Here is a 7,278-nt window from a genome sequence, read left to right on the forward strand (position 1 = left end):
TAAGTTCCAACACACCGTGCAATCTTGCAGCTAGCATGTCCGAAGGCCTGTAGGATTTCACCCATTGTTGGTAGATTCTTTCCCTCATCAGCAATACATTTCTCTGCTATTTTTCCAAAAAAATTCAACGAATCAAGTGAGTACCCTTCAAGATGTTGATCCACAATAGTTTCTAGTTCTGCCTGTCGTTGCCATCGGACTACCCATTATGCAAGGTTTATCTGATGTTTCGGTAGGCTTGGATTGATAGCAGGTCGAGCACACATAATTTCGAACAACACCACACCAAATGAATATACATCAGACTTCTTGGTCAATTGTTGCCTACGAAAGTATTCTGGATCAAGATATCTGAAGGTTCCCTTTACTGCAGCACTCACATGAGTATGATCAAGTGCAGAACCATCCTTTGACAACCTGAGATCTGCCATCTTTGCAACACAACTCTCATCTAATAGAATACTTGTCGTCTTTAACATCATATCCGTGTGAATTATACCCCGCCTCTCTACCCATGTATGAAGATAATAGAGACCCCGAGCAACAATTATACATGCATCTAATCTTTGCCTCCACGACAAAGGAGGAAGATCACTGCCAAACAGGAAAATATTTTAGCTACTCATTATTTTATAATAATAAGGACATCATTCTTATACCTTCACAGATAAAAACTAGGATGCTACGCAAATAAACACAATTACACAAATAGTTAATGAAGATGATGACATTTAAAAAACAAAATCAACAGTATCTTTTGCAGGGAACTCCGAGGATTTAATTTCAGTTAAATCTCAAGTTTTTAAACTCTTGCGTGCAAATTTGTTTTATCAAACTCTGAGCAAACAATCGGCCACTCTACTTTAATAACCCAACCATGTGTAGGAAAATTTGATGCAACTTTCAAGTCCAGTGCACTCTAGACTTGGATATTTCATTGGGGGGCAGTGTTTTGTGAGTAGTCCATCGACACCTAAACCTGTTGGGCTCCCACGACGACCCAAGCTTATTATGAGAACTTCATTTCAGGGTCTAAGACCAGGATTGGGTCAAGTTATAGATTTCAACTCAACCTCACTGCTGCAAAATCAGGTACACGTTAAAGCTTTTAGTCCCATATCAAGCAAATGAAACTATGAAAGGTTTGAGCCAAGAACCACTTATGTAAAGTTGCAGCAAAGAAAGGTCTAAACACAGGCAGTTGCCCGAGGAGCATAGAGCGAACTATTCTTTCACCTTTTACTAAAGAACACCATGTACTCGTCGTATAAAGCAGAATACTCCTATTTTTTAAGGGATTTCCTTTCGGAATCCCACCAACTAAAGCTAAAATGTTGCTAATGGAGAAGTGTTTATATGCAACTTTCAGTAGTTTGATGCTGCTAGTGTGTGAGATCAATGGAACTTAATGAAGTATTTTCACTGCAATATATATTAGCTGCGTGAAATAAACTTACGGGACTAATACCTCAGAGTTAAGAGTTACGAAATTTCCTTAATTTGAACAACCAAGAGAACTATAAAGAAAAAAAAAGCATGAAAGTGGATACAGTCCTCAATGAAGCGACGGATCTCGGCAAGGCAATGAGGAGCAAGCTCCTTGATATCCTGATAATGACGAAACTCATTAATTTCATACTGCGTCAAACTGCTGTATCAGTAAAAATAACATTTTCCATATGGTTTTCCCAGCTGTTTTGATTAATTTCACTTTCCTGGGATACTTCCAGCTAAGAGATAAAGAAGAAACTTTGTTAAGAAGACCAAACTAAACAACCATTCTCAGGTATAAAATGGATTAAAATGCAAAATATAGAGTTGTATTCAGAAAAACACCTCAATATCCCAAACTTTTTTAATGGTCAGTCATAACTCTCTATGGTTCTTCTAATGGCCTTCTTTTGCGAAAGAGCCTTCTTACTTTGCAGCCTCTTTTGCTCACCAATTGCATAAAACTCATAAGCTACAAAACATAGGAACCTCCAAACGTTTTTTGGGGAGCTTGGTCCAGTTTTAAGCCATATCAAGGTAGTCTCAAGTATTCATCTCAGTAATGATATCATTTCTTTGTGTGTAGAAGACCTTGTGACCATCAATATAAGCTTGTGTGCTAACAAATAGGAGATAACTATATAAGTATGCAAGTGTCAAGAGAACTTTTTATCTAACAAAAGAAAGTGAAACTACACTTCTAATTCTAGTATATAATTAACAACCGCCATGAGAAATAACCATTTCTTTAAGCTGGATAAAAGATATTAATCATGCTTACAACGCATAATGCATAAGTCAAATACATCTTCCATTTGACCTCCAGTTATATATGAATCATTCTACGATTTGTTATTGTAATCGGGATTCACACAAATGAATAAGTATATACTTTCAAGAAAGCTAAAAAGGAAATACAAAACTAAATGTCAAATGGGAGAAAATGCAAAAAAAAGAAAAGCAAATTATAGCTAGATGCCTTAAGCCCGCACAGTTAGTTCAGGCACAAACCATGATTTGAGTAAAATAGCCCAAACACATCTAATATGTATAACGTGTTAAGATGACGAACTTTTATGCCGTTATAATTTCTATGCTCAGAAACATAAATAACTTCCAACGCATCGTGCAATCTTGCAGTCGGGATGGTATTTTCCCAAACAAAAGATGAACTGAAGTCAGGATGGTATTTTCCCAAACAAAAGATGAACAATAACTTTTGTATTCATCTCTTTTTTTTTTCTCATTTTTTTTGTCCTTAGTGTTTAGAATACGTGGGGGTTTTTGAATTCTTGATTGGTAGGGAAAGGGAAGAAGATAAGAGACAATCGTAATCGTAGTTTGAGGAGAAAAGTTAGATTTTCGGTAGAATTTGGATAAAGTTTATTTACTTTGTTATTATTATTTTTTTAATTTGAGGAGTTCAAATAAAACTAAACATAGAATAGGGAGAGAGCATCTTCTATGTGATTTGCTCCCTTCTTCCCTCTTCTATAATCAGTGAATAAATCTCATATACTGGCATAACTCATAAAACTCATTGGGCATTAAAAAATTCAATCAGAATTTAAGTTGTAGCATTTGATAGTGGCAACACAGTTCGATTTAATTTTGTATAATCTTCATGCTTCTTACTTGATTCCACCTACCGAGGTAGTGAAGTCCCTATGACATTATTCTATCTAGAATTTTGCGAAACAAACTTTGTTATACTGAAGGCTATTAGTGTATGAATTGTATATTCATTGGGAAATTTCTAGTATGTCTTATGTGTATCAGTGTATGCTCACTTATGCAAAACAACATAACCAATTAGCAACCAAAGTTATAATCCAATACAACTTGTTCTCAATAACTTACCTCTCCCATGCTTGCAATAGGCTGCCAATTCAACTTCCTTTGATGGGGTCTAAAACATCAGCTGATTCAAGCTCAACAAGGTCTGAACTGTTACCTCCAGGGACATAAACCATCCCATCAATTATGCCACATGCAAACAATGACCTTGCAGTGGTCATCTTATTCATCACACTCCAACGATTTTTATGAATCTTATTTAGATCGGATACCATGCCACAAAAGACAAAGAGGGTTCCTTCCTGGGGTGTGGAAATACACCTAAAACCATGGGGGCAGATCCGTTCCTGCATGGCATCAGTGGAATGGTGTGCCAATACAAATTAGTTAGGTCAAGGGAACTCCTTTCAACACCATCTGTCTCTTGATAGTTGTTTTGTTATTGTTAGTTGTTGACCAAAGAATAAGAGGGAGAGAGAAAAATATTGTGCCTGAAGAAAGGGAGAGTTAATCGATTTTTTTTTTGGGAAATTTTGTGGAGTCTGTTCGACAGAGAAGAACAGTTTGATGTTCTATTGAATTGCGAATAACATATTTCGATGGGAAATATTTGGATTGATTATATTTTTGTTTTTATTTCGAAATTTCATTTGATTTTTTTACTGAAAACAGGCGAGATACAGAAATTGAAGAGTCCATATAAAATTAAAAATAGATTATAGAGATTTAAACAAATCTGAGGAGGTGTCACTAATTATTATTCGATCCGATTTTTTAAGAGCCAATTACATTGTTTGAAGCCAATCACATTGTTTGAAGTGCAAAATAGAGCAATATGGTGAGGAGAGAGAATGTGCGTGACCCTTTTATATATATATACTAGCCATTTAGCCCGGCCTATGGCCGGACTTGCTACATAGATAGCTAATGACTCAAAAGCTTAAAGTTCACTTGAATAAATAATATATGTATATTGATAGCTAATAATCCACTACATACTTTGTTTGAAGGGTTTATATTTTTATATATTTTTTTTAAGAGATTGCAATCAAAATATTATACACGCACAATACTTGTATAGATGAAAAAATTCCGATTAATACAATCTGACACAACTGAATGCAACTTATTGCAACCGTGGGTAGGCCCATAAATGATACTCTATGAAATGTCATATATTCTTCCTCTTAATTACAGTCTTTCATCAGTTTACTCTGTAGGCAGTAAACTACAACCAAGATATGGGCCATATACTACGAATCCACCATCATTGTGAACACCCAACCTTCCTAGATGATCTGCTGCTTTGTTTACTTCTATGTGAACATTCTTATAAGTAACCTCCTCCAAGAAAAAAGTAAACAGAACATATAAAGTATTAAGTGTTTTGTATGGGCTGCTTCTACAAAAGATTAAGAAAAAAACTTTGGTACAAATATTAACACATTTGTATGTGGGTATGTCTTTTTCATACAGTCAGCAACATCAACTTCAACGAAGCATTTGCATACATTTAGTAACATTAAATTCAACAAAGCATTTGCATCCAATGGCACGTTCAAGATTGAAAGAAACCATAACACCAAAGTTGTGGTCTCCTCCACCAATGCCGCAACCACCACCAAGAACTTTCTGGCCAGTTTTAAGATCCAACTTTGCAATGAACTCTTTCGTTGTCTCTGCCCAATATATGAAGGTCCACTTACACATTTATCATGAGACAAAAGGCAAAAAATATAAAATAAACTCTGAAAGAAAAGAAAGTTCAAAGAAACAGTACATGCTCAGAAATAGCAGCCAAGATGTCAAGACCTTTCTCCTTGATTAGGCTTCTGCAAGTGCTCTATTTCGAGGATTGAAATCCCAAGGCAGTGTCTTTAAGTGGAGCTCCAATATGTTGAAACAATCATAACTGGGACTTTATTGTTTACCTTACTGCCTTGCTAAGGAACATGACACATAGTGGGCTAAGAGGTATGAGCCTAAATTTGGGATGTCTTAGTTATCAATATAGATTTCTTAAGACCCTTTTGTTGATTGTTACTTATCTATTATTACCAATCAACAAATTGATTTGGTTATAGGTAGAGACATCTTAGCATTTTGGCCCCTAGAGACCAAATCCAATCATTTTGACCACATGTATTTGGTAATTTATGACATTTCTCTTCAAGTCATACTTTTTTAAGAATTGGAAGGAACATATTTGGCTTACCAATTCCGCCAATTTTTACAAATCCTTCTCGAATAGTTTTTTCACTATCCTTTAGTTTATATTGAACATTGGCCAAGTAGCACTAAAATCCTTTATCGTCATTTGTACCGACCTTTCTAAATAACCAAGAAATCTGCAATTTTGAAGATAAATTTAAACCCTCCAACCATTTATATCAGATTTCAATCAATTTAAATTTAAACCCTCGATCAAGTCCTCAACCAAACAGGTATATAGTTCTCTACTATTAAGCACAATATAATTTCAACTAAATCTCTACATTTTAGATCTAAAAAGATTACTTAAAATGATAAGATACATAGCCCGCTGATATTATATGACTCAAATTAAGATGGCAGTGAGAGGTCTAAGAGATTAACATAATAAGTCACAAATGAAAAGAGCAAGGAGATGCATAAGGAATGGGCTACAGGAAGTACTTGCCTCAGTAACAGGGAATTCCAAAGTTTGTTTGGCTGCTAACTTTATAGCAACCTTAGAACTGCATCAACCATGCTAAATTCTTTATTTCGAGAAGGTCCAATCATCCTATTGTAAGCAAGGTACCACCATGGAACATCACCCAAAAAGCAAACACAATTAGGTAAGTTAACATTTTCTTGAAAATTGGAGGTTCTTTAAATATGTATGATGAACATGAATAATTGCTAAAATGAACCAAAATTATACATAACTACTCTTAGGTTGTTTGAAATGACCATGAATTGCCTCTTCCTCAACGATAAGCACTATTGTCTTTTTATCGTGGTCCAGCATTTTACATCCTCTCCCTCTATGGTTTCCGTTTTAATCAAGCAATTAATCACAGATGGTAAAACTGTAAAATATATGACTATCATTTTAATAAAAATGTGATCAGACTCTGTACATTTTAGTAGCAAAAAAAGTATCTCCTTTGTCCTTGATAGAGGAGACTTCAAATGATGAGGAATAGCAACTGAAGTCCTTACATATAACCAAATCCCGGTAAGATTACAATAAAAATTAGGTGTCAAAACAAAAATGTCCAAATTGCATCAACAGGTACCTACTAACCAAATTGCATCTCTGTGATTACATCAATAAGTTCTCACTTAACCAAATAAATATTGTTAGTGATAGAAATAACTTAAGCTTAAATGATTTCATAAAACACCAATCACCATATAAGATGAAACATCTAAAATGGTTTGCCCTATTAGGTGGTAAATGCTAGGATGCATTTATCTTCTAATCGCTTATTCGAGCACATCATTTTTACCCCCCACACCAAAAAAAAAAAAAAAAGCGAGTCCTTTTTAATGGTTGTGCAATTAATCACGTGGGGCTTACAAAGAAGAGCGCAAAGTGGCAAAAGCAGATCCACCGGCATTAGTACCAGTACGTCATCATCATATTGGGCCTCCAAGAACGACGTTACGCTGCTGCCATTGCCACAAACCGAGGATCATGCAAACCAGCGGGGAGTTTTAGGATATCAGCCACCCTCCACTGAAATAAACAAAAAAGGGGAATGTGAACGGTCTTTGCTTGGATCTACATTCAACATGTTAAATACTAAATAAGTGTCTTTCAATCTTCAAAGGATAAAATTAAATATAATAAAAATCGAGATAAAACTTGCTCGATATCAATGGTGGTATCATCGGGGCAATTTGATACTTCCATTGAGCTTCTTGTAGTCGCTTATCATCGTGGTTTTTTTTCACGGGGCAAGGGCGGGCTCGTCCCTGTGAACTCTATCTTCTTTAGTCCCCAACAATGCCAACAAATTA

General features: G+C 35.4%; 1 long non-coding RNA gene and 1 other non-coding gene across 2 annotated transcripts; one reads left to right on the forward strand and one right to left on the reverse strand.

Annotated features, from left to right (window-relative positions):
* The first annotated feature begins 1,199 nt into the window (after window positions 1-1,199).
* LOC147487975 (U5 spliceosomal RNA) lies at window positions 1,200-1,315 on the forward strand. The gene has a single exon (XR_015203446.1). It is a non-coding gene; the product is annotated as a U5 spliceosomal RNA (small nuclear RNA).
* A 3,385-nt stretch (window positions 1,316-4,700) lies between these two features.
* Window positions 4,701-6,201, reverse strand: LOC147487976 (uncharacterized). The gene is made up of 2 exons (XR_015202456.1): window positions 5,504-6,201; window positions 4,701-4,967 (listed from the first exon to the last, which is right to left on the reverse strand). It is a non-coding gene; the product is annotated as an uncharacterized LOC147487976 (long non-coding RNA).
* Window positions 6,202-7,278: the final 1,077 nt, after the last annotated feature.

The sequence above is a fragment of the Coptis chinensis genome, chromosome 7, assembly GCF_015680905.1.
Source record: "Coptis chinensis isolate HL-2020 chromosome 7, ASM1568090v1, whole genome shotgun sequence".
NCBI classification, from domain to species: domain Eukaryota; kingdom Viridiplantae; phylum Streptophyta; class Magnoliopsida; order Ranunculales; family Ranunculaceae; genus Coptis; species Coptis chinensis.